This window comes from Gavialis gangeticus, unplaced genomic scaffold (assembly GCF_001723915.1).
Source record: "Gavialis gangeticus isolate Ggan-Ray unplaced genomic scaffold, GavGan_comp1, whole genome shotgun sequence".
In the NCBI taxonomy this organism is placed as follows: domain Eukaryota; kingdom Metazoa; phylum Chordata; order Crocodylia; family Gavialidae; genus Gavialis; species Gavialis gangeticus.
This window is the reverse complement of record NW_017729006.1, coordinates 32,841,310-32,858,512: the sequence shown is the minus strand read 5'-3', so window position 1 is coordinate 32,858,512 and position 17,203 is coordinate 32,841,310.

The window sequence follows — 17,203 nt, the reverse complement described above, 5'->3', positions numbered from 1 at the left end:
CAGATTTCCAGCGTGTCAGAGCAGGCTCCATGCACATGTATAGGAACCCTCTCAGCTCAGTCCCCTTCTCTCCCCTCCACGTCTTTCTTTTCTACATAGATTGAAAGTATCACAGGAGGGCGGTCAGCCCAGGACTGCAGCATGTTGAGCAGGGTGAGAGCAGCCCCGGGTGGCAGAGGACTTGTGGGGGGTCAGTCTGCTAGCCTGGGGCTGCTCCAACTTGGGGCTCGCAGGAGCACCAGGGTGCTTCAGTGCAGGGCTAACCAGCAGGCAGCCCGCACACTGAAGCAAGCTCATACCCTAGTCAGCTAGATCAGCATCTACACGCGCACCGCTGCACACAAAAAACCCCTCGTAAATACAAATACTAAGCTGCTGCAGAGTTTATTAGTTTCCTGCGGCCTAGATGTTTACTGTGGAGCTAACTAGGCAACTCCACAGTAAATGTCTCATACACCCATTCAGAGCAAATCTGAACATCTGGGAAACAAATGGATATGGCCGGTAACTATCAATAGTTAACTATGGGTTGCTAAGTTTGACCAGAGGTGGAAAGATATTGGGTTAATACAACCCATTTAAACCATCTCTCAGAACTCTAGCTGAAATTCTGAGTCTGAAACGTTTGCTTATTTCTTCTCATTTCTGTCTGTGGATGTGGTAAAGTGCCAGGAAGGAATATGCCTTGTCAGTTGTAGCTCTTTTTGGAAACTTGTTTTTGGTGCCAGTGAAGTCTCTTCTCTCTTCCAAAGTCTTTCACTGATTAAAGATCAATCTCAGGTGCAGCTGGTACATATAGGTTACAGCTATGTAAGAGTGTAAGCACATGGCATTCCTACTAGAGTGATCTACATTTATAATGGCATAGATGTGGAGCGGATGCACAATGCACAGCCCTGCGCCAGATGAAAATCACTACTGTGGAGAATAAAATCAGAAGACATCGCACTGAAAATTACAGTGGTGTATAAGTTTTGTTTGCTACCCTGGTAAATGTAAGCCTTGGGTTAGCATTTGTTTAATGGAAACAGACTATTATTCACTTGCCTGCTGCTTAGTGGTAAGGCACTTGGAACTGCACTTGGTGTGGGCAGTTACCTACAGAGAGGTGGTCATGTGTTTGCTTTGGACACAAGTATAATTTCCATCAGTGTGCACAACTAGTGTAAGTTATACCACTGTCAATGTGTCATGTGTCTGCACCCTAAATAATATAGAAAACAGTGATTGGTGTCCCAGTCTTGCACTTATTTCCATCCCTTATCTATATTCAGTCTTGCATAAAATGAGCCTAGTTATTACAGTTATTTTCCCACTGGACAGAAAACATAAAGCAACATTAACACAATTGGCTAGTCTTATCAGAGAGTCAAAGGCAATGGTTAATGAATTATTCTCTTCTCTGCAAATATCCCTGAAAATAGATTTAAGACCACTGATAGGGTGATGGGTTGGATGCTGTGCTGCCACTTTACCTGTTCTGTAATCAAGCAGAGCTGCTGTTCAATACTGACTGTATGATTTCTTTCACCAGCCCTAAACTCATGCCAGAACTACTTCCAAAATAAGATAATGTTGCGCCTTGTTTAATCTGCACAGTAGGCAAAATCTTAGAAGGTGCTGAAAGCCTTAAGGACAGAGCATCCTTCGCTTCCAGTGAAGTTCAGGATGTGCTTTGAGGAAACGTGGTTCTTTGCAAACTACTATGTTTTGCATCTGCAGGAACTTGACAACAAAGTACTGATATTCCAAAAACCACCCGCTTTCACTCATGCATTTTGTTGCTTGCTTGTAGCATTTCCAGGGTAAGCTCTTAAGCAAAAAGCAACACAATCATATTTATATAAAAAAAAAGTTTCCATCTATTCCTGTTATGATGCACAAATTTTTTCAATGGTCACATTAGGTGCCACTTGCCCAATCCAATTTCATGGGCATGATGGTTCTTCAGGCACCTAGTGCAAGGTTAGCCATGTTTTGTCCCTTGTTAATTCTGCACTCATAAAGCTCTCACCCAGTAAAGCAAAATCATTTTTAATACATATTCACAATCTTTTATAGGATTGAAAGGTGCCCTTTATCTACCTTCGCTATAGCTAAAAAACACGATGGGTATTATAATGCAACATTGCAATAGCTATAGCATAACCTGGATACTGAAGGAGGAATGTTTGTATGAGCTCTCTACATAGCCTTTAGATACCACCACCATGGCTTAAACACCATGGTGATAGGAACTTTAGAAAATACCTAAGAAAGGTCAACTATTTGATAGGTCCAATTAGTTTTCTAAGAAGTAGAAGCCAAGCATGTGCCGATACGCTAACATAGCATTCACTTCTGTTCCTATCTTGAGTTAATAAGGAAAGAAATAACAGGCAGCTGTGACATACATCTGAAATGGAGAGGCACTATACAGGGCAAAGCAATGGCGGAGTAAACTGCAAGACAAGCAAACAAAGTCAACACATAGCTCCAGGCAGGACGGCATGCCAGCAAAAGAGAACAGCAGTGCCAGGATGATTGCAGCTAGACCACAACCCCAATCTGTAAGAACCCATAAACCATAAGGGCTGCTTTCCTCTCACTGCCTTATATGCCACAAGGCCTCTCCAACTTTACACAACTAAGTTCTCTGGAGCTCTCTTGGACTGGCAAAATTCAGTCAGAAACCAGACTTCAAATAGCAGCTAGTGTCTGAAGCTTATAACGTCGCACCTCCATGATGGACTGACTATGCCCTAACACTGAGAAATGCTTCTGTCTAACTGGACTCATTATTCTCCTACATTTGGACTGCATGGCAGCAACCTAGAGTCAAGAATACAGCAGCTCCTTCTAGGTGATCTGTTGCCCACTAGTGTGCTCCTGCCAGAGCCATAAACCAATTCTGCTGTTCCCTTCCTCTCCTGATGCTCTCAGTTTCTGCTGGTGTCTAGGACAAAAGGCTGTGCTTTTGCTTTCCCTGTCTTGATGGAGTTCATACCACTTCTCTAGATACTGCTTATGCTTCCTGATGGGAATGACTTGTGCAGTAGTTCATAAGGATGTTTCCAAAAAGCCGTATTCCACTGCCTTTGAAATGCAGCAGACAAGATTAAATTAAAAACAAAAATCCCCCAAAACACAAAACAAGAAGCATACCTACCCCTGAGACCTATCTGTTTATTATCTCCCCATATGGCATGAAGATACTATGGTGTTGGGCATGGTATCAAAACTTTGAAAGATGCCGTGCATTATTTCCCTCCTGCATAAAAATCAATTAGAACACCATTCCTGAAGGATCCCCACATGCCAATATGTAATCACCACCAAATTCCTGGGATTGTTTGCTTCTGGCTTTTTTGAAGGATTTCATACTTGTGCAATCAGGCTCTGGGAAAGCATGAGAATTACAGCTCATAGGAGTTTCTTCACTTGCATGAGAGAGAGATTTAATAGGACCAAACAGTAAATCCAGTATAACAGCATCTCTTTGAAAATGATGATCAGAAAAGTTAGAGATGGAAAAGGAGGCAAATAAGCCAGCCATCACCCCGCCAAAGAATTTCAGATCCAACAGGAGCAAATACTTTCAGTTACAAGGAGGACAGCAACTTGGCTTGAACAGACCATTTTTAGGGTACGGTCTTCAAGTGCAAGATTTGCCTTTTAATCTATATTCAGGCAATAAGCTAATGCATAATCCTGTGTTTTCCAATATTAGGTTACTATGCTTCTCTTTTCTATGAAATCTGTTTTTGCATCAATAAGAAAACTGCTTTTAAATTGCATTAACTCCTCTAGAACACACAGGTAACTGTAGGTAACCTCTCTCTACATACAGAACAGAACAAAGGCAGTGTTGGATAGGAAAGAAAAGCATTGCAAGGCTGCTCTGTGCTTGCTGTAGTCTCTAGTTTGAATCTGCTCCAGTAGAGGGCACTCAAACATTAACTAAGCATATAAAGTTCTATTAATCAGCATTTCCACTTAATTAAAACTCCTATTAAAAGTCCTCACTATGGGGGGAGATTAGCTCTTTTTCTTGCTCTCTCTCCCTCTCCCTCTCTTACGCATGCACACACAGACATACACACAAACAGAAAAGATAGATTATTACACATAGGTGCCACAAATGACAGAATGAGGAAACTTTGTTGTACTAAGCAGAAGTTTCTTCTTTTTTTTTCATTTCCTTTTTTTTTTTTATTAATAAACTGAGTTCTATGCCAAAGGAAAATTTCTCTCTTCCTCTAGGGGATCAGAACTTAGAGAGGAGCAATAATACCCTCTGAGTTCATGTGGGCCAATTATTTCCTCATTAAATTTACTTCTGTTCTTTCTCCTGGTATACAGTAGCTACAAGGCCACACGTCTTAATAACACCAGAGTTTCCTCTGTAAAAATATATGCCAGGCTACAAACTGCTTGAGGGAGAGAAGAAACGTGCACCCTTCCTACCCAATGGCCATCGTATGATGTTCCAAGCTCCTACTACACCAGTGAGAGCCAGATACAATAATAAGTTTTCATGGCAATATTGGGCTACCAAAAGTAGGGTCCATAACTACTACTTACCTCTCATTCAGGACTTTGCATTTTGGAGTCCTATACAAAGATGGATAAACATTGTTATTTTCATTTGATTGTGGGGAAAACTAAGGCACAAAAGGATAAAATTGCCTTGTGCCAGGTCATATAGCAGAACAATAAAGGAGCTGAGCTGGAGTTGGAGTAGATCTCAGCTCTGCTGCCAGTCAGCTTACTACCCTATCCACTTACTGCCTCCCTTCTGCCATTCTGTCAGCCTGCGCCAATTCACATAGCAACTTTATGGAGAAAAAGATAGGCATGGAGTATGTCGACTAATCAATTATTTTATTGTACATATGGACATCAGCTACCTCATAATACGCATCCAACAGCACAACAAGACTCATCCACCAATGCGGCAAGGGGAAAACGGTCTCCTTGAAAGTAATCAAGAGTTTTTGTAAAAGTCAAAGAGGCAAAGAGTGGACTCTGTCTGGTACTGAGGCTATAAACTGATGCATATTTGCTAGCTTGGAAGAAATGCAGACAGGAATCTGGTGATGCTGTTCTTGCCAACTCTGTCACAGAGACTGCGTTGCTATAGGTGGCGCTGCTGAGCTTCTCAAAGCCCCACAACCTCACATATTATAGGGTCTGCCACTGCATCCTTATCAAAACAGGTCTTTGCAAATTGGGCTTACTTTTCTGGGAAAGAAGTACTAATAAATAATTACACCTGAAAGTAATGGGTTTAATTCTCCTCTTAAGCTAGACAAGCAAAAATCCAAAATAATTTAGGGAAGTCAGTGGAGTTGGTCCCAATTGACACCAGTGGAAGCTGGTGCAGAATTTGTAACTATGAAATTAATTTGATGGCATCAATGTATTTTCAGTGCCAATCTCATCATTCCCTTTGGCTGACTAGAGGAGCCTTATTTCCAGTGGTGTTGCTCTTTTCATTCCCAAAGTTCATTGAGGAGTGTGGTTAAGAGAGAATAAAGGAATTCTGTGTTATTTCTTTCTACAGCTGCTCTCATGGTATGTCAATAAGGGACAGAAGTACAAGGGATGATTTACTGGATAGACCTAGTTCGATTTCTGCCTCAGCCACAAGCCTTCTAAGGGACCTTGTTCAAGACCCTTAATCTACCCTATGCCTTAGTTTCTAAACTGCAAAATGAAGATAATACTTCCATATCTCAGGGAAGTATTTACTCTGGATGGATAAAATACACTAAGGCAGAGAGACTGTAAGGCACTTGGAGACTATGGCCATGAAGGTCACGTAAGTCCAAAGGTAGATATGTATCCAGATAGGCACTTGTTGTGACTCAGTGGAGTTTAAATATTTTTATGATAAAACCTGCTGTTGCAAGCCTCTTGGGCTCAAGGGAATCCATAATAACAACAAACCACCACCACTGAAATAATTGGGATTATTCACATTCAGAATGAGCAAAGGAAGTAAGAGAAATCATTTGTCAAGGTCAGTTCTGAGACTAGCTGTCTGAGGATAAAGTGTTACACCCAGAAAGCAAAGCTATGTACAAAGAAAGGATGAAAGATCACAATATCTTTCCCCATCACCATTCAAATGGAAAGAAAATAATATGTGATTTTATCCTTGACTGAATGTTTTGCAGGTCTGAACCCAGAAAAGGAAAAGAAAATGGGCTTATGCATACTTGGCTGAACTCACCCCTCATGAAACTCCGCTGACAGTACAGGAGTTACACCAGGGGTGAATCTGGTCCAGTATGTTTACCAGTAAGAACAAAAAATCACTTAATCTTGATGGCAAAACAGCTTCTCATTTGAAGTACATGGTTAAAGTGTCAGAAGGCAACTGTCCCACTATTTAACCTCTTTTTCTCAGCTCCCAGACACTGCCCTGATTTGTAGTTGCAGATGATAAATTACAAGGTTGACCCTGGTTCCTAACCCACTGGATAGAAATTTTCCTACTTCTAAGTTTTGGCATACAGGAAATTTTGTTTTAAAATACATCCAACTAGCACTTGCAGAGTCTTTAACTTGAAAGAGAATTCTGACTTGGCAAGAATACAGGACTGGCCTTATTGTCCTATAAATTCCCTGCTTCCTATTTATAAATATACACACAATTGCATGGACCAACAAACACACAAAATACATGCATATATTTTCACTATTTTCATCAAGTAGAGATAGTCCTGCATCACAAAACTCTGGTCTGAATCCTATTCAAACCTCCGCTCTCCCTCACCTCAATTCCTGGATTTGAAGTGTAGTCCAGCCCTATCTCTAATACAAAGAGATTCATAATTACAGAAATGCAGTCATAGAAATACACATGTATTAACTTCCTAAGTGAGGGCTTCCAAATCTATAAGGACTTAATTGGATCCTTATCCCTGTACCTAATGACTAAAAGAGCATGAAACTCAGTGTTACGCACTATGTGGAAAATAAGCTCTTCAGTACTACACCAGCCGTGTTAACTAGGATACATTTTTGTGTGTATATCCAACATGGGCAAGCTGTACACGCAATATAATTGATTATTACTATAATTGTGCATGAGTTATTTGTTTCAAAGAAGGTCTGGGATCCTTCCTGTAGTGCATCTGTTGTTCTCCTACTTCTGCGTTTCAGCGAATCTTTTTAGTCTGAGGAGTCTGATGCTTCCCTTTGCCAGTGCTCTAACAATCTAGGTTGTTTTCATTTTTCTGAGAGTGTATGCGTAGGTAAAGTTGTGTATGGAAATGCAAACATATGTATTTATGCACACGAAATGTCATATGCATCTGTTCTATGAAGGTGTGAAGCGTTGCAGAGTGTGCGTGTGTGCATATGTATGTGTCAATTTTATATATGGCTTGGAAAATGTCAGTATGTTCCAATGCACTGGCTATGTGTAATTTAAATTTATTCATACCAAACACATAAATGTTAATACCTCATTAGTGACTGCCGTTTAAGGGATAAAATAGTCAGTGAACTCTAACACACCAAAATAAGTCTGAGCAAAGAAGCCAAGCAATACAGTTCAAGGCAAGAAGATAAAGTACAGGAGTGAGAACTCACTAGCAAAAAAACAAAACAAAACAGTAACAGAAAGATTTACTTCTTTCTTATGTTGCTTCCTTTAGCCTTGTATTTCACTCTTTTAAAATTCAGGCTAACATCAGAGAAACAATATTTCATTTTTTCTCCTTTCCTACAAAGACTGACAGCCCTGGAAGCCAAAATCCTTGGTGTATCCATGGAACAGACACAGTACAGGAATCTGCAAATGTAAGCTGCCCCATGCTGATACAACCCTTAGGCTCTCGGGGCCTGAGTTCTTAGTCTGTGAGCATTCAGTATTGGGCCTCTCTCCTCAAAGTGCCAAGGGTGCAGTTACTCTCAGCTGCACTTCACGCGCTTCCCTACTAGGAAGTGGCTTGTGATCACTGAAATGAGAACAGCTACGCGACAGTGATAATATTTGGTCTCAGCTCAAAAGATCAATTTAAATTTAAAAACGGCAACGAATCCCCTGGTCTCTTCAGCTACAACACCAATTTACTTGGATGCCAGAAAAGCCCTCCTGCTGGAGGAAGGGGAGGGAAATGCCTGAAACAGGCATAACTAGTGAGGTTTGTGATCTGGGAAAAACCCTGCTGGAGAATGGGGGAGGATGAGGGCGTTCTGCGGAGCCAGGGACCTGACTTGATGTGGACACTTGGGTAGTTCACTTTATTTCTGTACATCCGTTTTTCTATCTATAACATGGGGAGATAATACTACTAAGCTACCTTATGAAGGGTGTACATCCTTATACAGTTCTTTGAGGCTGCATAATGTTTTGAAATTGCTATGCATTATTATAGAAGATAGTTTCAATCACATTGAAAGCAGCAGGCAAATTTTCCATGTACAAAGCAATAAAGTCCCAGTGTGAGTATAACACATAGAGGCTCTATTTAGCTTCTGTAATCAATGAAGTCTCATGATAACAATGGAGGTAGAATTTGGCCTCTTGACTTGGTTTCCAGATACCTAGAGCTATCAAGCTGTCATAACCACTACTTTGGATTAAGGAGGTCTCAAGATAGAAGGGTTTCTTCCTGTGGGCTGTCCTGTTAGAATAGGACCTGCTAGTGGAATAACAGTTCAGTTAAAGATAGAAATATGTCCAGGAGGTAATGGTCAAGCTAGACGTTAAGAACAAGCAATTTACTAAGATTTCACAGTGAAAAATGAAATAATTTACTCAGTAGTCAAAGCTGAAAATGAAACAGAAGTTAGAAAAGCATCAGAGGATTCTGCCATGCCAGGAAGTTCCCAATACCACTTTTACAGGACACTCTCTGATCCCTATGTTACACAGTGGACTATCACTTTGGAAAAATCTTTTCCCCCACCTACATTCTGCCTTCCAAAACAAAGTGGATTTTTTATGGTATCTTATAGAACAGAGATATTCACTATTTGTATGTGTACACAGTGGACATTCAATACTCGTTGTTTGGATGTGGTTGCTGAATTGCATAAGAAAAGTACACTTATCTGAACTCTCATAGCAGCAGGAGCCACTAAAATGGCGTAAAACAAGAAAGAAACTTTTCTAGGGCATTTTCACAATTTTGTTTAGGGTGACTGCATAACCCACTTTGCATGCCATTCAGTGAAATGGCAGCATTTTTTGTTTAAAACAGGCAAAATGTAATTGTTTAAAGTGAACTGCAATTTGAAATTAATCTGTTTTGGCTCATTTGCATAAAAATATCCTATTTTTCAGTGAAACATTTGGTGAACTTGTGACAAAACCAAGCCTCTTTACAAGATCATGTAGAATATAAAAAGGTCAAATTTTGTCTCATTTTCCATTAGGTAGAAATACACTTTGTACCATAGGGCCCAGCCCAGCAGACCATGAGCATCCATAGTTCCCTTTGCAATCACTGGACATGCACAGGCTGCTAGGTAGTATCTCAATGAGAAAAAATAGAAGACACCAAAAGATGAAGATTGGCTCAGTTTTGGCAAGGCCCAGACTGCATACCCTCCTGCACTTCTGCAAGTGACTTTCGTACATCAGGTGTTTTTCAGCTTCACTGCAGGGATCAGAAGTCCATGTTGGATTCTGGAGCACTCTCTTTGCATACCACAGCCCAGTGCACAGGGGCTCCATGTTGCTGCACAGTGCAGATTTAGGAGCGTGGTTCCAGCTCATCAGTCTCCTGCCTGATGGATCCACTGGCCATTCTCCATGACACAGCCCCTCTGTATCTATGGTGCGGGCAGTTCAGAAGCTGCCTCAGTGACATGGCTGGATAAGAAGTTGCGGAGTAACTCCCACCCAATGAATCCCAAATGAATTCCTTAGTACATAGACTAGCTATCTGGTCTGTTAGCTACAAAGAAAATTTAGCAAAAGTCACTGTTAATGGAAAAGCAGCAGAAGTCACTGTTAATGGAAATATATGAGGGTTTTCACTCCAGCTTTCAGGGCCATAGCGAGACAGAATCCAAACAACTTTAATTTGCCACAGCCAACGAATACAAATTCAAACAACCGTGCAAGAATGAAAATGAAGTGTAGCCTACAGCTTCTTACTGTTCCCGGTGATCCTGATAACCTAGCTGATCAGAAACAAGAAATGTGGTCAGTGTAAATGGATGGTATTCCATAGATGCACCAAGTGGATCTTTGGGCACTTCTGGGCACTTCCCAAATGGGGCATACACAGGAAGGTCTTCACTGATTTTGGTGGAAAAAAGCTATCGACTTACCTCATCACTTGGCTATCTCTGATTTCAAAGAGTGCACAGAGAAACGTTAAGCCCTCACTAGGTTTTAAAAAACAGTTCCTATGTGCCATGTCTTTCTTTTTTCTCTCCTTTAGAGTGTAAGACGGACAATGATTTCTGGATGCATTTCCTACTAGAATGTAAATATCTCATTTGCACTGGTATTAAAGATAAAGATATTAAAATGTAGACTAAGCAAGCCAGTATTCTATGGATGAATACTTCTCAATGTTATTGGCAAGTTATTGGCATATACTAGCATCCATTTTGATTGAGCTTTAAGGGACCAACCAAATAGGGAAAGTTAATACTACGGTATTCAGTTACAGCTCAGCCCCACATAATGCTGAATGCTTCCAAGAGACACTCAAGGCCTCCAATTTCTGTTAGTATAGGATCCAGCATTTCTCAGAAATGCTCAGCACTTTGCAGAATTATGCCCTTCAAGGAACTAGCAAAGGGCATATTCCTAATACTGGCAAACTTCCAGAAAACATTCTCACAACAACTTCAACCCTGACCCAGAGGGACCATTTCTCTAGGGACCAGAGATAATTTAGTCTCCATGTAAGCTCACGCCTGAGTCTCTCCTGACCAGCGATGGTCAACTGGTACAAATTATAAGTTAGCTGTCTTAGGTTTCAAGATGCAAATTGCCACCTGACAGGAAGCAAAGGCATAAACTGAGCTTATTTAGAAGCTGAACAAAGGTAAAAGACTTGGTGCTATATCTGCTAAGCCACCTGTCCCAGAAGACTTGTAGGTTCTATTTAAGGGTTAGAGGGAAGGTACTTCGTACTATGTAACTGATACAAAATCAGCTAATTTAAACCCAAGGAATACTTATTATAATGAACTCTTATACAATGTTATTCAACTGTTCCGTGAAACCTACAGGAAAACAGGCATAATTTAAATGTCAGTTTGAGTTTCACATGCATTTTGTCTCTATGGCTCATATGGTGAAACTTAGAAAGCTGTTAGAAATCTGGGCAGTAAACTAGCCTTTATGATCCAGATTCACTCGAAAGTTGCTAAGGCAATTTCAAACAGACTGATTCTTCTTAGGGTAACACTCTTCTTAGGATGCAAGGAAGTGAAAAAGCTTAAAACCGATTACAAATCTTGGTTCAGTATTTTCAAAAGGAAATATTGGTTTGCTCTTTGGAAAAAAATGTGTGTGTTAGAAATTTCAGTCACGAATAGTATGTTTGGGTTTGTTTGCTTTTTTAATTAAAAAGACAAAATTGAAATGAAATGTTTCATACGTCTTTAAGGGAATTGTCCACCCTTCCCCTCCAGCCCCGCTGCCACTCTGATCTTTGGTTTGTGGATTTCTGATACGGATATTTCACTGTCAATGAAGACAGGTCATTTTTTCACAATCTTAAATATTTTCAATAAGGATTGCAATGTAGAATTTGGAGGCAAAGACAAGATGAGTAATGGAAATAAGGGCTAGGAAATGAAATTCGAACCACTAAATGTGCTCAAATTAGGGAGATAATCTCCATCCCAACTTTTGGGAAGAACTGGCATTTGAAATTGCAGGTCTGGTAGTAATGATTCTTAATAAACCTACTGAACTACGTATGATACAATATGACTGGAGAACAGCAGATGGAGTATCTTTATTTAAAAAGTATAAAAGAAGTCAACTGTTCAATTATAGGACCATTAGGGAATGTCTATAGCAGGGGTTCCCAACCCCTGGGCCATGGCCCGGTACTGGGCTGTGAAACTGCAGACTGGCAAATGGCAGACCAGAAATGACCATGGCTGGGAAGTGACTGCAGATCAGCAAACTGCAGACCAGCAGTGGCTGGCATACTGAGTATAAAAAAGGGTTGTCTGTCAATCCGCAGGGTATAAAAAAGGGTTGGCCAGTCACTTCCAGTCTGCAGTTTGCCAGTCCACAGTCACTTCCAGTCCGGCAGCCAGCCCTGAGTATAAAGAAGGGCTGGCTACCTGCCCACAGTATGTCAGTCACTGCTGGTCTGCAGTTTGCTGGTCTGCAGTCACTTCCAGTCTGCGGCTTGCCGATCTGTGATCACTTCCAGTCTGTGGTTTGCCGGTCCTCAGCCTAAAAAGGTTGGGAACTCCTGGTCTATGGCACTCATGCATAGCAACTGACAATATTGAGACATGCCATCCTTGTTCCACATGCTTATGAAATTTAGGGCTCATTGCCACACTTCTGGCTACACCGTTTCTGGTTTGCAAGGTAGTGTGGCGTGTGACAATATGGGACTTACTGGAGCCATAACTGAGTGTTATAGACATAAATGACTCTAACCTCAATAGTACAGCAAAACTTTAGAACAAATGTTAACGGAAAAAATTGAAGATATGAAAGTAAAAGACAAAAATTAAATAAATACATGACACTTGTATACTAAAGGTAGATCAGTGCAGACTGACTTGATATCTTTCTTTGATAAATTATTATTTTTTAAACAAAGGAAATGCTATAGATCTAATCTAACTGAACATTAGGAAATTTCTAGTTAAGCCACAAAAAAGGAGATTAGTTTGCAAGAAAGGTAAGCAGCTCACTAAATGGAAGATAGCAATGTGTTGTCCTGTAAGAATTATCAGGCTGAAGGCAGTTGTTAGTAGAGTTCCTCAAATATTAGGCTTGGGGCCAGTCTTAATGTCATTAAGAACCTTGGCACAAGAAGCAAGAGCGTACTCATGCAGGGGTGCTCATCCCCCGGCCTGTGGGCCAAATCTGCCCCATGGGGCTCCCCACAGGTCAGGAAATTTGGAAGCAGGAAAGTGGTGATAATTAATCTTGCCACCCCTTCTCTGCTGCCAAATTCCCAAGTCTTATGTAGGTAGGTCAAGGCCAGGCCATGTCCCCTTCCCTCCCAACAGGGCCAGGTTGTGACTGGGCCATGCTCCCTTCCCCACATAGCTGGGCTAATTGTGGTAGTGATGCAAAATTGGGAAGGATCACCAATATGGAGGAAAATCAAGACTACTGTACCAAAAAAACTGTGTGACCTTGAGAAGTGGAATAATAGAGCTGTAATTAAATCTACCATTATAAAGGGTAAGTCCTGCACTTACATGTTAATGACAAGAATTACTGCTAGGGGTTCACAGAATTACCTTGCGGTTCATCACTTGGAAGTGACAGAGGAGGAGAAAAATATGGATGTATTAATTGATCACTGGATGACTATAGCCATGTCTTCATTGCCTTCATGAAGAATCTGGGACCACTGCCAGGAAGCATGTGCTGCCTACTTTCTCCTGACAGGTGCATACCAAATACCTGAAACCAGACAGTGCGAAGCACTCTCAAGCCATGCCAAGAAGTATACCTGAGACAGAGTGCCTGCTAGTGGTGCTGGGCATACGCACAAGGCCACTCTACGCCCACTACATCACTTCATTGTAGGATTTGGTGCATGCTGAATAGGAATGAGTGGATGGGGCAAACTTTGAGAAATAGTTCCAGGCTCAGCATGGAAGTGGTGTGGACAAGCCCTAAGAGTCATTAGTGTGAGGCAGCCATCAAAAAGGTAAGTGAGATCCTAGGATGTATCAAGCACAGTTTTCAGCAGTATTAATGTACAACAGTGCAAGCCACTGGTGAGATCTCCTCTGGAATACAGTGTACAGATGATTTCAAATTGGAACAGATGCAGAGAAAGACTGTCAAGGCAATCGGCAATTTGACAGCATTTGTCCTGATGAGAGGGGACTAAAAACCTTGTTTATGTAGTCTAGTGAAGCAAACACTAACAGGGCCTGTGATTGATCTCTAGAAATACAATGTGGGTGGGGAAGAGTAAACACTAGGCAGGGAAAGGAACTATTTAAGCTAAAGGACAATATTGGCAGAAGGAGAATGGATACAAAGTGGCTGTGAATAACTTAGATCAGAAATTAGAAGCAGACTTCTGACTATCGGGTGGATGAGGTTTTGATACTACAGGAACCACTTTATCACCCTATGCTTATGGAGTAGTGACTTGAAATTTGGCAGGATGGGGGCCTTTGCAACAGGGATGTGTTTTAACCTTCCTAGAGAAAATCTGGTGAAAAGTCAGCCAACTTATAAAACCTTTGAAAAACTGCAGCTTGTACATACATAGTAGAATTCTTTGATTTTAGCATGTAAAATCTTGCATCTCTCTGAGCATCCTCAAGCCTCTCATGGGTTTTCTTTCAGGTTGGACTATGTATTTACCATGAGCATGTTCTCTCTAGCCAAAGAAGAGAGAATTGAAGCTGAACTTTCCCAATAATTGCTTCTACTCTAGGCTGGAATGAGGGTGGAACTGAGAGATGGGAGGCACCCAGGCAGCATGGAGACATCTAATTTGACTGCAGAAGTGACAAAAACTAGATACAAATGAATAGATTTGATTCCTAAGATGACACTGAAATGGGCTCAACAAAGATATGGGGAATAGGAACAATCTTAATAGGAAATGAGGTAGGGGAAAAGGGAGATGGATCTTTCTAACAAGGAATTAGACAGAATTGTGACTGGGAAGAGCAACTCAGACAAAAATCAGGAAAAGGAGATACAGAAGTGAAGAACTGGTAGGGAGGGAGACTAAGATTGGATGAAAAGCGTGGGAAAGGAGACTGGGACCAATGAGAAGAGAGAAGATTCAGTTTAGTGTAGGAGCCAAGATGAGTTTAGGCTGGCTGAGAGTGGACTTAGACAGCAAGCCTTGAGACGTAAGGCTAAGGCAGTGACATGAAGACTAAGAATGAAAAGGCAATTGCAACAAGAAGTCTAAGAAGTGGACACTGGAAAGGCAAAGGAAATGGGACTAAGAGAAGAAAGCAGAGTTGAAGAAGAGATGGGACTGGGATAAAACAATTTGGACTGGATGGGGCAGAAAGAGTCAACTTCAAGGAGAATGGGAAGAAGAATTTGTTTCCCCTAGATGATGCTTCCCTCCAGAGGTAAGAATGGAACCTAACGTTCTTGCATCCCACCATTTCTTTGCTGTCAACAAATTCCTGTGAAATTCAATAACAAAACATTTGTCATATCTAGAGTTGGTCAAGAATTTTTAAAGAGAAAATTAAACCTTTTTTTAGGGAACAATGCTAATTTTTTCAAGTAAACTTTCTCAGATCCAGGATCTTTTTTGGGAGGGAGTGGGGCAGGAGAGGAGGATAGGTGGATGGAGAGAGTGATTAGAACTTGAGAAAGAGAGAGATACCCTACCCCAGAAGAGCTAACTGCCTGACTATTTTGTTTCAAACAGGTTACAGGACATAGTTCTATGGACACCAGGTTAACCAAGATTGGCAGCTGGAGAAGAACTGTGAATTTAGGAAAGGATGTTGATAGTTGCATTAACTGATTGTTTCAACTGATCATCAAGTTTAATCAGGAGAATAGGTGGGGAACTATTTATATGCCCTTTATGATCTCCTGCAGTGTGAGTGGCCCTCAATCAAGCAGTCATCAGGACAAATGTATATATGAAGGCCTTGTCTGTCCAAGTGAGTTGCTATCACTGAAAGGCATATGATGAAAACCCTGGGAGCAACTGATACGCCAAATGATTGGACTTTTAAGTGACAGTAAAGATTGCTGATCAAAGAAATCCCTACAGGTATTTCCTGTAAGGGGAAGAAAGGGTGTTGCCATATGGAAGTGGGCATTCCTCAAAAAGAGAGTCCCGAACCAATTCATGAGAATTAGGGGGGCAGATTAGAGAAAAAAGGGGACCTACATCAAACTTTAAGTCAGGACAATTTTGATGAGATTTCTGAGTGTTAGTATGACATGCTATACTCATTTCTTACAGAGTAGTAGGAATTGAACCCCTTTGTCACAGGACTCTGCATGCCCTCACATGAAAAAGCAAGTTTATCTCTGATCATCACATAAAGTTTTGAGTCATCCTTGAAGAGGGATTAGCAGCCACCATAGCCCATGGGCAAGCCCCCCACCTGCCGCACTCACCATGGCATCTGCACACACAAGGGAAGGCCTAGATGTTGTGGTGGTGGGTACCTGTTCCTGGGGTCTGCCCCTTAGGTAATCCCACTCCATGGCCCCCCCCACAAACAAAACTTTGTACATAGTTTGCACAGGGAAGAGAATTTTGTTATTGTTGGTGGGTGGGGAGGGTGGTGGAGGGGTTCTGTTTGTTGGGAAGGGAGGGGGAGGGAAAGTTGTGTAATGTGAGGGGAATAAAAATTTGGTCTTTTGACATGCCTGCAGTAAGCATGTTGCTGGGGGTGGGCAGGGGGGTTGGGGGTCCAGGGGCAGTGGGACAGGTGGGCTAGAGCAAGGAGTACAGGAGGAGTTGGTCAGCTACAGCCTCCTGCACCCGGTGCCCTGGCCCCTGCTGGTGGGTGTGTGGTTCTCCTGGTGCCTTGAGATGGGGGGGCTGCCACTGCCACTGCTGCTGCCACCACTGATGGCGCTCCCACTGCCAGGTGCCCTCTGCCCGCCACTCCTCCTCTCCACTGGCCTCATGAAACATGCCCCCCACCCACCCTGGGCCTCAGAGATGTTATGCAGCACACAGGCTGCGATGATAACCCAGGGGAGGTTCTCCTCAGCAACCTCAAGGAGGGCAGTGAGGGAGCACCAGCGGCCCTTGAAGCAGCTGAAGGCATATTCCACCAGGACATGGGTCCAGCCTAGGCAACAGTTAAAGTGGGCCTGGCAGGGGTCCAGGTGGCCCGTGTAAGTCTGCATGAGCAGGGCAGGAGTGGGCAGGTGGGGTCTCTGATGAGAAGGGGTGGGACTGCCATGGTGCCCAGCTGCAAGTCTGGCACCCCCAGTGCCAAGGACTCACTCTCCAGCAGGTCCAGCAGGCCAGAACACATGGGCATCATGGGTGCTGCCTGCCCAGCTGGCACTCACATGCATAAAGGCTCCGCAGTGGTCTGGAGCACCACGGAGTGCAAGTCC